The following is a 17,578-nucleotide window of genomic DNA, read 5'->3' on the forward strand; positions in this document are numbered from 1 at the left end:
TGCAGACTCAGACTCAGCATAAACAGTTTATGAAAGACTCCACACAGCTGGGGGGCACAGGCCTTGAGGACGAGGGGACTCACTCCGTCTGGTCCAGCAGACTTGCCTGAGTGAAGTCTCCTCATTTGCATCTCAACCTGGTATTGAGTGAAGGTGATGGGTGGGGGAGGGGTGTCAGGAATCTCACAGGAGGCAACATGTGAAGAGAGAGGCTGGCACAGTGGTGTGGCTCTGGATTCCAGGCTGACTGCAGGTGAGGTTGTGGGGGTGGGAGCAGACACTGTGGTGTCGAATCTATTGAAAAACAGATTCAACTCGTCGGCTCTATTCTCACCTCCCTCAGCTCCCCTGCTGTTGGTTGGCCTGAATCCAGTGATGGTCTTCATGCCCCTCCACACCTCTCTCATGCTGTTCTGCTGGAGTTTCCACTCCAGCTTCCTCCTGTAATTGTCCTTAGCCTCTCTGATCTTGTCCTTTAGTAACACCTGGGCCTTCCTCACCTCCTCTTTGTTGCCCCCTCTGAAAGCCCTCTTCTTGTTGTTGAGGAGGGCTTTGATGTCCTTAGTCACCCACGGCTTGTTATTTGGGTAACAATGAACAGTCTGAGCTGGAACAATGGAGTCGGTGCAGAAAGTTATGTAGCCTGTGATACACTCAGTAAGCCCATTGATGTCCTCGGCGTGAGGCTCACAGAGTGTTTCCCAGTCGGTCACCTCGAAACAGCCCTGTAGTTCCGCTATTGCCTCCTCTGACCACCTCCTGACAGTCCTGGTGGTCACAGGTTCCCTCCTCACAATTGGCACATAGCGGGGGGTGAGGTGAATCAGGTTATGATCTGACCTACCAAGTGGGGGGAGGGAGGAGGAGCTGTATGCATCCTTGACGTTAGCATACAGTAAGTCTAAAGTTTTCTCTCCCCTGGTGGGACAGTCCACATATTGTTTGAATGTTGGTAGTGTATTGTCCAGTGATACATGGTTGAAGTCACCCGAGATCACAATAAAGGCACTCGGGTGCTGAGTCTGTAGCCGAGCTATGGCAGAGTGGATAGTGTCACATGCAGCTGTGGGGTTAGCAGAGGGGGGAACATAAACAGCCACCAAGATGACGTGAGAGAATTCCCTGGGTAAATAATACGGCCTGAGTTCAACAGCACACAGTTCAGTGTCCGGGCAACAAATCCTTTCTTTGATTGTTATGTTGGCAGGGTTACACCACCGGTTGTTAACTAAAACAGCAAGCCCCCCTCCTTTACGCTTACCGCTAGCGATGCTGTCCCTGTCCGCCCGAACAGTGTGGAAGCCTTCCACGGAAGCATTCTCATCGGGAATGACCTGGTGCAGCCATGATTCGGTGAAACACATCAGGCTACACTCTCGGTATTCCCTCTGACTCCGTACCAGTGCTGAGAGCTCGTCGATTTTACTTGCCAACGATCGCACATTTCCCATCACGATAGACGGCAGACATGGTTTAAACCTCCTCCTCGCTTCGAGCCTCCGCTGTCTCACCGTCACCTTTTTTCTTCTCTTCTGTCCTTGACCTCTGCATCCCCGATGTGTTTTCCTCCAAATTTCAGCAGGTACTTCTGCGGGCACTTCTGCGGGCCTGGCCAGCGAGCCGGCCGGCATCAGGGCGATCAGCTGATCTCTAGAGTAAACAGTCCGTGCGTGTAGGAGATGTGCCGCGGTCCCGTTCCATGATAAAAGTAACAGTTCCACGGCCACCAGAAGAACAAAAACTCTCTCAATCCACATGATTGAGTAAGAGATAGAAAACGGAGGAAAATACAAGTCAGAAAAAAAAAAGAATACGTAAGAAAAAAGAGCTAAACTAAGAGAAAAGCAGGAGCGACTGTAACAGGCTGCACGCTGGTTGGCGCATGCGCACTAGTATGTACATATATGTACATGTGTGTGTAGATATATATGTATGTATATGTATGTGTGTTTGTTACTTGTAGTTATTACTGCCTGTTACCTGTGGTAATGCAATTTATAATTTATATATTCTGTATTCAGTTATGAAGGCTCTAATTGTTGTTTGCGAGCTGCCGTTTAGATGCTTGTATGTGCCCGGGGCTGTTGATGGGTCTGTATGCAATGATGGGCGTAGCTGCGGGAAGTTTGTTTTTTTTGTTGATGAGTGAGTATAGGGGTGGGATTTAATAAGTTTTCTTCGTCCCACTCCTTTTTCAGGCAATTTTTGTTTTTTGTTTTGTGCATTTTATGTTCAATATAGGTATTTGTTGTGCCTGAAAATGAACAAATAAATGAAATGAATGAATGAAAATGAAATGACCCAAAGATTCCCCCATCTCTTCTGAACAAAACGATGTTGAAAATGAACGTTCTAACCCCTACGGTTAGGAAATTATGGCCATTTGTTCGAGGGGAATCCTGAATATCAGAAATACACTGAAGAAAACTCATACCTCTCTCTGTGTCTGTGTGTGTAAGGGCTGATTACAGCAGGTGCAGCTAATTCAACTGACCTAGATATACCAAGCCCAGACTCTTAACAGCTCCCGTTCCCTTTACTCTCTGTGTATGTGTGTCTGTGTATCAATATTTCTCCTATGTTAAAGTATTACTCCTCAATCATAGTATTTCTGCTAAAGCAAAGTACTTCTACTACATCTTAGTACTTCTGCTAAATCATAGTATTTCTGCTAAATCATAGTATATTTGCCAAATCATGGTATTTGTGCAAAATCATGGTTTTCGGGCCAAATCATAATATTTCTGTTATGTCATAGTATTACTACTAAGTGGAGGAATTTCTGTTATGTTATAGTATATGTGCTGAATATAGTGTATGTGCCAATTCATAGTATTTATCCCAAAGCATAGTATTTATGCCAAATTACAGTATTTCTGATAAAAAAACAGAAATAGTACCTTTTTGCAGGAATTTCTACCAAAAGATTGTATTTCTGCTAAATCAGAGTATTTCTGCCAAATCATAGTATTTGTACTGAAACATGGTACTTCTGCCTAATCATAGTATTTGTACTAAATCATAGTACTTGTGGCAAATAATAGTATTTGTACCAAAGCATCGTATTTGTATGGAGTCATAGTATTTCTTCTAAATCATAGTATGTCAATTAAATCTCAGTAGTTGTGTTAAAATGCAGTATTATTGCCAAATCATAGTATTTCTGCCAAATCATAGTATTCCTTCAAAATCATAGTACTACTGCAATTTCATAGTATTTGAGCGAAATCATAGTATATGTGCAAAAACATACTATGTCTGCAAAATCACAGTCTATCTGTTATTTTATAGTATTACTACTAAGTCACAGTATTTCTGCCAATTCATAGTATTTGTACCCAATCATAGTATTTTTGCCATGTCATCGTATTTGTGCCGAATCATGGTATTTTTGGCAAATTATAGTATTTGTGCTAAAACATAGTATTTCTGCCATATTGTGGTATTTGTGCAAGAACATTGAACTGTTATGTTATAGTATTACTACTAAGTCATAGTATTTCTGCTTTGTTATAGTATTTGTGCTAAAACGTAGTATCTCTTCCAAGTCATAGAATTACTGCAATTTCATAGTATTTTGAAGAAATCTGTTATGTTATAGTATTACTACTAAGTCATAGTATTTCTGCCAAATCATAGTTGTAGAAAAGCCTGTGTTCGTGTGAAGTACATTACCCAGCAGCCTCTGAGCGGTGATGGGATTCATGGGACGTCTGAGCTAGATGGTCTTCGTTTGTTCCTGGGCTAACGATTGAGAGAGCTGCTGGGAAGGGAAACAAATAGCCCATCCAGTATTTGCTGGGGATGGTGTGCGTCACATAAACGTGAGTTAATATTCCATGCTTAAGATGGTTACACTGCTACTTGTGTGTATTGGTTTTAGTTACCTTTAGCATATGTACATTGTAGCTTGCCATCACCAGTGTGTGAATGGGTGGATGACAGGTTGTGTAAAGCGCTTTGGGGTCCTTAGGGACTAGAAAAGCGCTATACAAATACAGGCCATTTACCATGTGCTAGTTAGCGATAGCTATGGCAGCCCAGTTATTTGATTGTTTTGGGCTTTGATTGTTCCCTCTGCCAATTTATGTGAATTTGTATACTGTAATATCACTGTATTATGTAGTGGCTAAGTAGGGGGCTGACTGTTTACTAAGTGCATCAGTGTAAATAGGTCATCTCTTGTGTTGGAGTGCCCTCTTGTGGCGCCTTTTGGGTAGTGCCTTAGTAAACGTGAACCCTGTAAGAAGTGTTATCAGACTGATTTGTAGTGGAGGAATTTGTTGCCAGTTTTCTTAATCTTTAATCTGTATGCATGTTGTAATGCATACCCTGTTCTTAATGATAGAAACCACACCATATCACCTCTCCACATCCTCCTACTGTATGCCATACCTCCCTGTACCATCCATCTGACCGCCAATAAACTCCACCTGTGGTAATCTAATCCCTGGATGTCAGACTCTCTTTCTGACCGAGGATAGTTACTATTGCAGCAGCACCCAGCATTAAACTGACGTACACCATTCTGTACAATAGTATTTGTGCTAAAACGTAGTATTTCTGCCAAATCATAATATTACTGCTATTTCATACTATTTAAGCGAAATTACAGTGTTTCTGCGAAAAAAACGCATTTCTGCTAAATCATAGTATTTCTGTAATCTTATAGTACTTGTACTCAATTATAGCATTTGTGACAAAGTTTAGTATTTGTGCTAAAACATAGTATTTCTTCCAAATCATAGTATTTGTGCCAAAGCATAGTATTTCTTCCAAATCATAGTATAACTGCACAATAAAGGTTCTTGAGCCACATCAGTGTTTGTGCTAAAACATAGTATTTGTGCTAAATCTTAGTATTTCTTCTAAATCCTAGTAATTCTGCTCAATGATAGAATTTCTGCTATGCTGTAGTACTTTTTTGCTAGATTGTAGTACTTCTGCTAAGTCAAAGTATTTCATGTAAATCATAGTATTTCTACCAAGTCCCAGTGTTTCTGCTAAATCATAAATAATGTTTTAGCACAAATTGTATGATTTGGCTCAAATACTATGATTTGGCAGAATTTTCTGTGTTTCAGCACAAATGCTATGATTTGGCAGGAAAAAAATATTATTTAGTATAATAATAGCAGAAATACTATGTTTAAACTTTAAAAAATTCTGCTATTTCTGCTAATGTGTGTTATGACTTTTCACCATTGAAATGAATGGAACACATTATCAATGTGGTCACTGATTTTGCATGCCGGGTTGAGCTGTGTTTTAGCTCAGTGAGATGAGCAGCCGTTCTCAGAGCAGGAGGCTGGGGTTCAAATCCCGCTTGTGGCAACAATGTTTTCAGTTCACAGTTGAACTTTTTTTTAACTCTTTTCAACACAGATTTTAGCTCCTTCACCCATTTTCAGCACAAATTCCAGCTCTTTCTCAGTGAGATGAGTATCCGTTCTCAGACTGGGAGGCCTGGGTTCAAATCCCACTTATGGCAACATTTCTTTCAGTTAACAGTTAAACTTTTTAAACTCTTTTCAGCAGAAATTCTGCTCATTCACCTCTTTTCATCAGAATTTTAAATTTTTTCACCACTTTTCAACACAAATCCCAGCTTTTTTAGCTGTTTTCAGCAAAAACCTCTTTTCAGCAAAATTCTGCCCATTCACCTCTTCAGCAGAAATTCTGCTGATTGAACTCTTTTCTGCAGAATTTTAAGAATTTTCACCTCTTTTCAGCCCAAATTCTACTCATTCACCTCTTCTGCAAAATTTTCAGCCTTTTCACCTCTTATCAGCACAAATCTCAGCTGTTTTCAGAAAAAAAACTCTTGAGCAGAAATTCTGCTGATTCATCTCCTTTCAGCGCAACTTTCTGCTTCTTTACCTCTTTTCAGCAGAAATTCTGCTTATTCACCTCTTTTCTGCAGTTTTCAGCCTTTTCACCTCTTATCAGCAAAATTCTCAGCAGCTTCTGCTCATTTCAGCAAAATTGTCAGTCTCTCCACCTCTTCTTTGTGAGAATGACTTTGGCTCAGTGAGACGAATAGCCCCCTTGGGACCAGAATGGCCAGGTTTGAATCCTGCTCAGGGCACTGTTTTTTTTTCACCACTTTTCAGCAAAATTTTCTCTGTCTTTACCCCTTTCTGTAGAATTTTTTGCTTTTCACCACTTTTCAGCAAAAAATTTCTGCTTCTTCAGCTGTTTTCAGCAGAATTTTCAGTTTCTTCACCGCCATACAACTTTTTGCAACTTTTCAACTTTTTCAGCTGTTTTTCAGCAGACATCTTCAGCGTTAAGGCATCCACACAGCATTTTCGCAGGAAATGCAAATTTTTTCTAGTTGCATATGAGAGCATGAGGGTGGGAATGGATGTTTGTATCTGTGTGTGCCTGTATGTCTGTGTCTATATGTCAGGTTGGGTATCAGACGCCACCTCTCTGGGGACATCTCAGGCCCTCTAAGGTATGGAGGCCTATCTCCCCCACCACTTCCCCTGCCAGTGGCAGACGCCCTCAGACATCGGTGCGTTGGTGGTTCTTTCTGTCCAGGGATGGGCGCCCAGGTACACACCGGCTCACTCCTTGGTGGCTGCTTATCGGAGCCTGGAGCCTGGGGCTTGCTTGGGCCACTTCAGGGGTGGGGTGCCCTCGGCCTCTCGGCCTGGGGCTCGGTCACTCTGGCGCAGCTGGCTGCCGGCGGAGCTCACGGGCACGTCACTGCACTGTCGATATTACGTGCTGCACAATAATGTTTAATATTTAGTATTTACTGTTATATTCCCATATATCATCGTGATGTTGTTTATTGTATTGCTCTCGTTTTCTTCTGCTTGTTTTCTTTTTTCTTTCTCAACAGGTGATCCAGGTGATTGATATACGTATTTTTTTTGTCTGCTTATTTAGTTGGTTTTTGTTTTTTTGCCCTTTATCCCCGTCCCTCTTCTCCGCTGTTTTCCCCCCTCTTCCTTTCTCCCTTTTCTTTTCCTCATTCAAGTCTGTCCCATATCTAGCAAGTGAAAATAAAAAAATAAATAAAATAAACAATAAAAGGTGAATCAAATAGACCATTACGGCAAGGCTGGGATGGTCAGTTTGTAAAGTAAATCCGTTGGGCATCTTTCCTCGCCTTTAGACAATAATTCTGATGGCAAAAGAACCAAACAGGACAGGCAAAAAAAAAAAAGTTGACCTGTGCAGTAAGCTTGTTACCAGCTACGAGCCAGTCATGGAACCCGAAGTAACAGCCAGAGATCTTCTTACTACGGTTTGGGGCCACGGACCTGGCGAGGCAACACTAGGGGCTTTTTTCCAGGATTAAACTCTGCAAAGTGCCAAGAGAGAAGGAGAGCAAACTTTTTTTTCTCAGACAGCAGAGAGAATGGGGGCGCCGGGAGATGCTGAAGGGGACGACAAGGTAATGCACTTCAATAACATTAGCAACCAATTTTTGTCGAAATGCCCATAAAGTGGTAAAGTTAATATGGACCGTGCTAATGACAGAAACAATAAGATCTGTAGTGGCAACCCCTTCATCACAGGCATGGAACTAACGTCAATGGCAAGCATAGCAGCAGCCAATATGACAGGATTTGAAGCTGCATGGCATCTCACCCCGCCACCTTCAACTCACACCAACCCTTTCTTAACACCAGTAGCAAAGCAGAATGCAGTGTGTAGCGAGTTTAAGCAGTTTCAGTACCCAGATTGTGAAGGCCCTGGAAATATTACATCTACACCACTTACAGTGGGACAGCATGGCACACATGATCACCTTTCTTGGATTATTACATCCCCCTCATGCAGCCAGCCATTCACCGCCATGAACTGTACGTGCAATGTCCCTATAAAACCACAGTTTACTGAGCCAGTGAAGCTACATATTATGCCAGGTACACCCCAACCTGCCCAATTCAGCTATGAAATGCCAGCTCAGGGCTACTTTTCCCTGACACCTCACATGGTAACACCACCACCAGCAGGGGTGTGTGGGCTTTGTAAGCATGGCCATGGCCACAGTTCAAAACAAGCCATGCCAGGGCCACCAGCACTTGGAGAAGCATCAAGTGCTGGTGGCTCACACAGTTGTGCAGACTCGCAAACCCTCTAGCATCCCGATCAGAGTCTTTAACCCTAGGGCTACAGCTGTTACCTTAAAGTGGGGTGCAGTGGCTGGGGTTTTTCAGCCTGTGCAAGTCCTGGAGGGGTCGGGGAATCACCCACCAAGGGTCTTGGCAGTCCTCGAGCTCGATAGCACTGCCCCTGCTTCTGTGCCAAGCCACTGGCAGACCCTGTATGCTGAGAGCAGCCCCGGTTTCACACACGTTGCCCATTGCGGACTGACAGGCCTGCTGAGGTCCTATGGTGATGTCTTCTCGACTGGCTCAAATGACCTTGGTCGCATCAGTGTCGTCCAGCATGACATCTTGACCATGCCAGGGCCACCAGTTAAGCACTCGCCATGCAGGATGGCAGGAGACAAACAAATAGTGGCCGACCAGCAAGTACAGCAGAGCCTGGATGCTGGGTCAGCTCAGCCTAGCAATAGCAGCTGGGCTGTTCCAATTGTGATGGTGAAAAAGAAAGACCCGACTGTGTGTGGTCTATAGACCACTAAATGAGCGAACTCTTAAAGACGCTTAACCCCTGCCACGCATCCAGGATACCCTTGACACGCTTTCTACTGCCAAGTACTTCAGTACACTAGACCTGACATCAGGATACTGGCAGGTAGAGATGGCCTCCAGAGCCTGAAAAGATAAGATACCTTTACGGGTACAAAAAGCAGCTGCATTTTGTACCCGTAAGGGATTGTTCTAGTGGAATGTGATGCCTTTTAGGCTATGCAATGCACTGGCCACATTCCAAAGGCTTATGGACAGAGTCCTGGCTGGGCTGCAGTGGGAGACGTGTTTAATGTACCTTGATGACATCATTGTCCTGGGTCAGGTTAGAGCCCAGATCCTGGATCGGCTCGAGCAAGCGTTCATCAGATTGCGTGGAGCCAACCTAAAACTGAAGCCATCTAAATGCTGCCTGTTCCGGGAGCAGGTTGTCTATCTGGGCCAAATCATCTCTGCTGGAGGTATTTCCACAGATTCCCAGAAAGTTCAACAAGTGACGGAATGGCCTGCACAGTGGGCCTGCACAGCGGACAGTCACAACGGCAGTACAGCAGCCCCTGTCCTGGGTTACCCTCTGGACCAGGGTGACTTGTTCCTCGACACTGATGCCAAAGATTGTTGGATCGGAGCAATCCTTTTCCAAGTGCCAGGGGGCGAAGAGCAGATCCTAACTTATTGGAGCAGGTGGCTGTCAGCTACCGAAAAAAACTACTGCACGACTAGGCGAGAGGTTCTAGCAGTTGTGGCATTCACTTCCCACTTCAGACAGTATCTGCTGGGTAGGCCATTCACTCTCCAGACTGACCATAGCAGCCTTTGCTGGCCTTAGAGATAGGGCGAGAAGTTCAGCCATCAGGGAGGGGCTCAGAGTAGAGCAGCAACTCTTCCACATCAAAAGGCACCAGTTGAGGTGGTTTGGGCATCTGAGAAGGATGCCTCCTGGGCGCGGTGTTCCAGGCATGTCCCACCGGGAGGAGGCCCCCGGGGCAGACCCAGGACACGCTGGAGAGATTATATCTCTCAGCTGGCCTGAGAATGCCTTGTTCTGCCAGACAAGCTGGGAGGTGGCTGGGGAGAGGGAGGTCTGGGCTTTCCAGGGGCTGCTGCCCCTGCAACCCGGTCCCGGAGAAGTGGAAGAAGATGAATGGATGGATGGGATGGACCAGCAACATACAAGATATTTGTCACAATTTTGTTTATAAATAAAAAACAAACAAAAGCTGATATATATGTATATATGACATTTTGCAGAGGATGTCCCAATTTATTAATAAAAACACAGTAAATAGTGGTGACAAAATTGGGCTTGAAGGCTTTGAAGGCCTGATTTACTCCTTGAATCATACATTTAATTTATCTCTGAGACAAAAAAAAAAAAAAAAAGAATAGACAAAAATGAGAGGTTTGGGGGTAAGTACATGAACTCGAACACAACCAACAACAAGCTACTCTGGTCTTTCGGGAGCTTTCAATTGATCGTGATTTCCACTAATGACTTCACATATAATATCCAAGCACAGCACACACACAAACCACTCCAGCTGTACAGATACCAAACACAATATGTAGATTACTTGTGGTCAGAACAACATATATGTTCTGAGATGAAAATATTACTTCTAAATAGATGAGACATTATTTAAAAACTAAAATAAAGTGTCTTGTAGTGCTATGTATTATAATATTCTATTTTATTTTAGTTCTATTTGGAGGAGGATGGTCTCCTCTGTAGGTGCTGAAGTCAGCTGTGCACTAGATGGTACCTCTAGACAACCAGAGGCCTCCATGTGTCATTTGAATCATATAAAAGGAGTGGCAACACAAAAGGAGTTTATTTTATGACAAAGAGACGAGAGCAGAGCAAAGGAAGAATCTGACCTAAAAGGTAAACCAAGCATTGAATACACCTGTAAACATATCTGTCAACTGTTTATTTCTTGAAAATCATCGTGAGTTTTTTCCTCATTTTTTCTGCTTTCTGCAGAATAACTATTAGGTTTAGGTGTGCAATTCTCACCTGCAGCAAACTCCAGAAGTCAGTCTTGACTTTTTTATGAAGCATTGGTGGGCTGTAGTTTTTTTTTTCATACAGCACAAAATAAGTAGAAAACACACGTGCAGTCTTGTGAAAGCAATTTGTGTGCACACAGCATGTGGACAAAGGAGTGCGCAATTTGAAATAATTAAATGCTGCATGTTGTTTCTCAGTAGTGCACAGATTAACCAGATTTAAATAGCTTCTAGTGAGGTGGGAGGTGGGACCAAGTCATTGTTTTGCAAGTCTCAAGTCTTTATCCTCAAGTCACAAATCAAGTCTCAAGTAATGTCAAGCAAGTCAGAGTCGAGTCTCAAGTCACTTGTGTAAAAGTCCAAGTAAAGTCACAAGTCTGAAACTTTGAATTTCAAGTCCTTTCGAGTCCTTAAAAAAAAACACGAAAAAAGAATGTTGCAGTTATATGCTAAATGTAAATATTAGACCATGTAATTTTAAAATCTGTGTTTTTCTCAACACATGACGAAATAGTGAACTTAGAAAATATACACAAATTGTGAAATTGCACCTCTATAAAATGCAGCTCAATTAAACTTAGCTCCAAGAATAATTTTCACCGACAGTTCTGAGATAAGCTGCATGTTATTCTTGGATGCGCTTGTAGGGCCAGCTTTAAAATCGCATGACAAAAATATCATACACATTAAAAAAAAAACTGTATCACCAACGGAGCCTGGACAAGATTTGCTAGTTAGATGAAGTCAGCTATCTCATCGTAGCAAAAGAGAAGCACCACCTACCGTTCTTTAAGCAACTTCAACTGTCGGAGAAAGTTGAAAGTTGTTCCATCTCTCTCTGTGATTCTCTTGTTGCATGTTTTGCATATTGCATTTTGGTTTTTTGTTGACTACTTCATAGTTTATGTACCTGAAAACAATAACTCCTTGCAGCATTTTTGAGCGTTTTCTTTTTTTAAAAATCTGGTTAATTTGATTGGCTGTGCTACAGCTCATGCACACATAGTACGGAGTGTGGTTTGAATAAACGAATCAATGAATTGAATTAATGGTGCACACTTTCTATATAATATGTATGTTAAATTTTATATTTGGGGTGAAATATCAATTCTTTTCATGTAAACCGGTTCAAGTCCAATTCAAGTCCCAGGTCATTGGTGTAAAAGTCCAAGTCAAGTCACAAGTCTTAGAACATTTTTTTCAAATCAAGTCTAAAGTCATAAAATTATGGACTCGAGTCCACACCTCTGGGAATATGCATTGTTTAGTTAATTACTTAATTAGTTAGTTAGTTAAAAATGTTGTGCCAAGTGTTCTGAGTTTACAGCACCATATATGTCTTGAAAAATGTTTCATATTTTGACAGTTTGCAGCACATGTAACTGTGATTTTCAAAGCTGGCAAAGTTTTTGTATTGCAATTAATTTTAAGTGGTGTCTAAATTCTGGGTAGTCTCAAGGATAGGAGGCAAACTATACTGTAAGTAATTTTAAGTATTGCATAATGTCTTGTTAATTTTGTGGAAAATCCCTCCATCTTACAGTTGTTGTCTCAACTTGTAAATGCGTTAGAATTTCCGAGATGTGGGCTGTATAATGGAGCAGAGTAACAATGCTGGTTTCTTACAGGAAAGGAGACCCTCCTTTGTGAACAGTGATTGTAAAAAACAAACAAATTAAATTAGACTTGGCTCCATCATTATAAGGTCATAAGCCTGCAAATTTTGTTGGTATTAAGTTCTTCTTAAACTTTGGTAAGGGAAAACAGTCCTCAATCTCATGCACATCAGTGTAGTGAGTATTAATTACAGATGTTTAAAAAAATGATGTAAAAGGTCAAATTATGCATTTCATAATATGACCAACACCCTGGAAAATACAACATATTTTCAGAGTAAGATAGGAAAATATTGTTTGGTTTTCTGCAAAATTACCATGAAATTAGAGAATACTTCAAATTACTTATGCACGACTTAAGTTTACTTACAGTATTATTATTTCCTTGTTCATGTAAAAACATAAACCCTTTATTCTGGTCTGCCTATGTTTAAGTATTTAAGTGCAATTACATTATAATTTTAAATGTAACACATTGGAATTTCATTTAATTACAGGAATTCCCCCCTTAGTTGTGAGTCGTATTACAAAGTGCTTTCCTTACAACCTCCAGTTATCAACCTTGTTTATTAACACAGGCTTTCTGCTTCAGTCAACACAGGTCCCGAGGAAAAGGTAGAAGACCAATGCTGAGATATGTTTTAAGTATTCCAGAGTGTACTGTTACAGTTGTTGTTTCATTCCCAAAGTGTCAGCTGTTAAACTTTAAACTCCATCAATTTGAGCACAAAGTTCTTAGAAGGCATTCAGGTGTGACACTCTTGCGCACAGAGATTTTAAAGCGGCTTTATTTCTTTTATTATTGGACAAATTAAAGTGAAATCATTCTCTGTATTGAATAGTCTTTACTACAGTGCTGTAACATATGACAGCTTTAACAGAACATTAAACCAAGCATAACAAACAAAAGTACATATACATGAATTTTCTGCATTTATTTTAGCAATTTATTGGCTTTAGTTCTATTACTTAAGTACAGCTCAAACTGCATCTGAAAATTATCTTACCACAGCTCAGAATCTGTATCATAAGGATACCTCAATAAGACAGAGTGTGAACTTCCTGCTAGAGAAGTTTTCTTCACAAAGTTTAAGGACAAAACAGAATGTAAACAAACAAAGATGCTGGTATTCTGTTTAACTCTTACTCTGCTCTCTTTCCTCCTTCATCTCCACTTTTGTTTTTTCACTCACAGCTCAGAACCTCATGTTTGTTCTGATTTGAAGGCACCATGAACAACACAGCAAACCTGACACCTCATCAAGATTATGTGAGCGGTTGTGTTCTTAAACTGCCACCAGTAGTTGTTGAAAACCCATGCGGGTACTGGGTGTGGTTTGCTCTGTTCCAGTGCGCTCCCTGTCATCCCACTCTGGGTCCACAGGCTCAAGAAGATGCACAGCACATTCCCAGCCATTCTGATGAGTACCTGTGGCTCAGTTGGTTTCTTCACTTTGCAACAGTATAGCGCTTCTGTTCTAATCGTGCAGATCTGCTCAAACATAGATCATCAAACAAAACTTTCAGTGCACCATGAAAGTAACAAAATAAAAGGAAAGAAAGAAAATAAAGGAAAGCAAAGGAAAGAAAGGCCTTGTTTAAGTCATGACACGTGTTCTTCATGCCAGGGGGATAAATCATAACAACCCAATTGGCAGGCTCAACTTAGTAACAAAAGACAAATCAACAGCCAGTTTAATCTCAAACATTCATCCAATCAGCCATACACACAACATACAGCATAACCCTGTTGTCTTAGCACATAATAAGTTTCTTCTCATGTAACTAAATGTGTGCCATTGTAAAACTTCTTCACGCATCAGAAACTCACAATCAACTCACTCAGCTCACTCATTTAAGACCCCTCATCAGCATTCTGTTTTCTCCTCTATGATGCAACCATCTGTCCTCCTATAATATTCAGTCCACTAGTCTATGTATCACTTTCATTTTACTAGTGACTTGGACAAGATGACAAACAGAATCTCATGCTTAAGATGCTGTCTGGTCTTCATGAGTATCATTTATTGTGTATGTGCATGTAAGGGTTAGTATAGTTAATGCATTTTCTGTATGTTTTTGTGTTCCTCTCTCATCACACTTTCATTATTCTCATCACTGCTTAAACAACACACATCTCTCTCTCTCTGTTTTTTTTTTAACTGTCTTTTTCTCCAAAACAGAAAGTAGCATTACAGCTGTTTCAGACTGAGAAACACCAAACACTCTTCATGCTATCATTCATCCACACATCTATTTTATTTCTTTTTGTCCACTGGGCAGGTAATCTGCAGAATCATGCCTGCCCCAGCTGGATACCTTTTCACACACACCGTGACGTCAGACACACTCACACTCACTTCCGCTTAGCTCATTATTTCACTTCATTCGTCAACGATCCACACACCACGTGGTGGCCAATAAAAACTTTGCAGTGTATTTCATCCTCTTTCAAGGCAGACTTACACAGTTTATTCTCCATTACAAGACAACAATCAGCCACACTCACGTAGACCACGTCTGGCCCGCACACACACAACATAGGCCTATCGCTTGCGTCTACACGCATAGCTAGCGCCTACACGCACAGCTAGCGCCTACACGCACAGCTAGCGCTCTCTGTTGAAAACTCTCAAACGCCCCATATGGCGGCGAATTCAACCATCGGACACTCTCTAACACCCCAAATGGCGGAGATTCCGGACTCTCTTCACGGCAGAGTCACCAAACCTAGGTTGTCTCTGCGCCCCACACGGCGGAGAAGCCTGCATCTCTCTCACGCGGCTAGCGCGCTCCCGTACCTGCGTTCAACGCAGAGTCACGTAGCCGCTCTCTAAGGCCTTCTGTACTTACTGTTCGTGTTGTTTTCGTTCATGGGAAGAGTCTCTGGATCCCGTCAATCGTCATCCATCCCAAGGGGAGTTCAGGCGCAAACTTCACGGCCTGGTAACAAAGCACCAGGGCTTTACGTCAATCATCCCAGACGTTGCGGTGGCGTCCTCTTCCTCTCCTCGGTGGATGCGATGTGTTAGGTTCTGGCTCCGAAGGACCAAATAAATGTTGGGTCTGTGTTTCCACAAGCCCCGCTAATTCTAGAGACGTATTCATCATGAAGAAAACAAGACAGTCGATCGATCAATCACTTGCGCAAGGGAGGCCTGTGTCCACCACGAAAATGACCTCGACGACGACCTCCCTTGCTGCCCTTTTTATTGAGACACAGTTCACACAATAAACATCAGAACAAAGCCACGCTCACATGGTTCTAAGACAAGGCATTGTATGTATATGTGTGAACTTCTGTAAGAGTGTGTGTGTGTGTGTGTGTTTTATGTGAGAATGTGTGTGTGTGACCTCCTGCTGACCAAAGGGTCGTAAACGCAGGAAGCTTACATCAAAAGAAGCAGATCTTCCAGATAGGATGTATCTGCAATAAAACATTACAGCCCCCCCCATCCAGAACCTCGAGAATCTGGGGGGAAGGACAGTGGAATTTCTTTCATCAGAGTTGGCAAGCATAGAAATGACAACATTTAACAATTCACTCTAACAGATAGGTTGGACCACGAAGGATACACCTGACCCATCCTTCAAATGTCGGGAAAAGGGGGATGCATTTGTCGCTGCATTTGGAGGAGTCTTTGAATTTGGACAGTCTTCATTGCGTCGCTGTGATGTTTGCCTTCAAACGCGGCCTTCAAAGCATGCTGCCCCTGAATTTGGACAGTCAGAATCAGAAGAAAGCGCGTTGCTAGGACTAATTGGAGGCAAATTTAATTTCAAAAGACTATCTCCCAGCCCATTGTTCCTTCAGTCACTTTCAGTCATTATGCAAATGTACTGTTTATAAGATTGGTGAAACCTGCAGTTAGCTGAGACTGAAGAAGTAGAAACGTTTCTCCCACTGAAAATGCTACATCCAGATGAACAGAATAAACTTTTGGGGATAGGGTGAGAAGTTCAGCCATCAGGGAGGGGCTCAGTGTAGAGCCGCTGCTCCTCTGGATCAAAAGGAACCAGTTGAGGTGGTTTGGGCATCTGCCTCCTGGGCGCGTCCTGGGTGACATGTTCCGGGCATGTCCCACCGGGAGGAGGAACCCGGGGCAGACCCAGGTCACACGGGAAAGATTATGTCTCTCGACTGGCCTGGGAACGCCTTGGTGTTCCACCGTACAAGCTGAAGGAGTTGCCTGGAGAGAGGGAGGTTTGGGCTTCCCTGCGGCTGCTGCCCCCGCAACCCGACCCCAGATAAGTGGAGGATGGATGGATGGGATGGACCAGCAACATACAAGATATTTGTCACAATTTTTTTATAAATAAAAAACAAAAAAAAAGCTGATATATATGTAAATATAACATTTTGCAGAGGATGTCACAATTTATTAATAAAAACACAGTAAATAGTGGTGACAAAAATTGGACTTGAAATCATACATTTAATTTATCTCTGTCTGTAGTCAAAAGTTACAGGAAAACCTTCAATTGCCCGATTTGTTATTGAAAAAGACAAAATTTAAAAAAAAGAATAGACAAGAATAGGAGGTTTGTGGGTAAGCACAGGGATTTTAACACAATCAATGACAGGCCGCTCTGGTCTTTCGGGAGCTTTCATTTGATCGTGATTTCCACTCATGACTTCACATATAATATCCAAGCACAGCACACACACAAACCACTCCAGCTGTACAGATACCAAACACAATATGTAGATTACTTGTGGTCGGAACAACATATATGTTCTGAGATGAATAAATTATTTCCAAATTGATGATGCAAATATTTGAAAACTAAAATAAAGTGTCTTGTAGTGCTATAGTATTATAATATTCCATTTTATTTTAGTTTTATTTGGAGGAGGATGGTCTCCTCTGTAGGTGCTGAAGTCAGCTGTGCACTAGATGGCACCTCTGGACAACCAGAGGCCTCCATGTGTCATTTGAATCATATGAAACAAGCGTCAACACAAAAGGAGTTTATTTTATGACAAAGAGACGAGAGCAGAGCAAGGGAAGAATCTGACCTAAAAGGTAAACCCAGCATTGAATACACCTGTAAACATATCTGTCAACTGTTTATTTCTTGAAAATCATCTTGAGGATGTTTCTCATTTTTTCTTTTTTCTGCTTTCTGCAGAATAACTATTAGGTTTAGGTGTGCAATTCTCACCTGCAGCAAACTCCAGAAGTCAGTCTTGACTTTTTTATCAAGCATTGGTGGGCTGTAGTGTTTTTTCATACAGCACAAAATGAATAGAAAACACAAATGTGCAATCTTGTAAAAGCAATTTGTGTGCACACAGCATTTGGATAAAGGAGTGTGAAGTTTGAAACAATT

The sequence above is a fragment of the Diplotaxodon limnothrissa genome, linkage group LG15, assembly GCF_057381915.1.
Source record: "Diplotaxodon limnothrissa isolate DT_005_m linkage group LG15, D_limnothrissa_male_GT1.1, whole genome shotgun sequence".
NCBI classification, from domain to species: Eukaryota; Metazoa; Chordata; class Actinopteri; order Cichliformes; family Cichlidae; genus Diplotaxodon; species Diplotaxodon limnothrissa.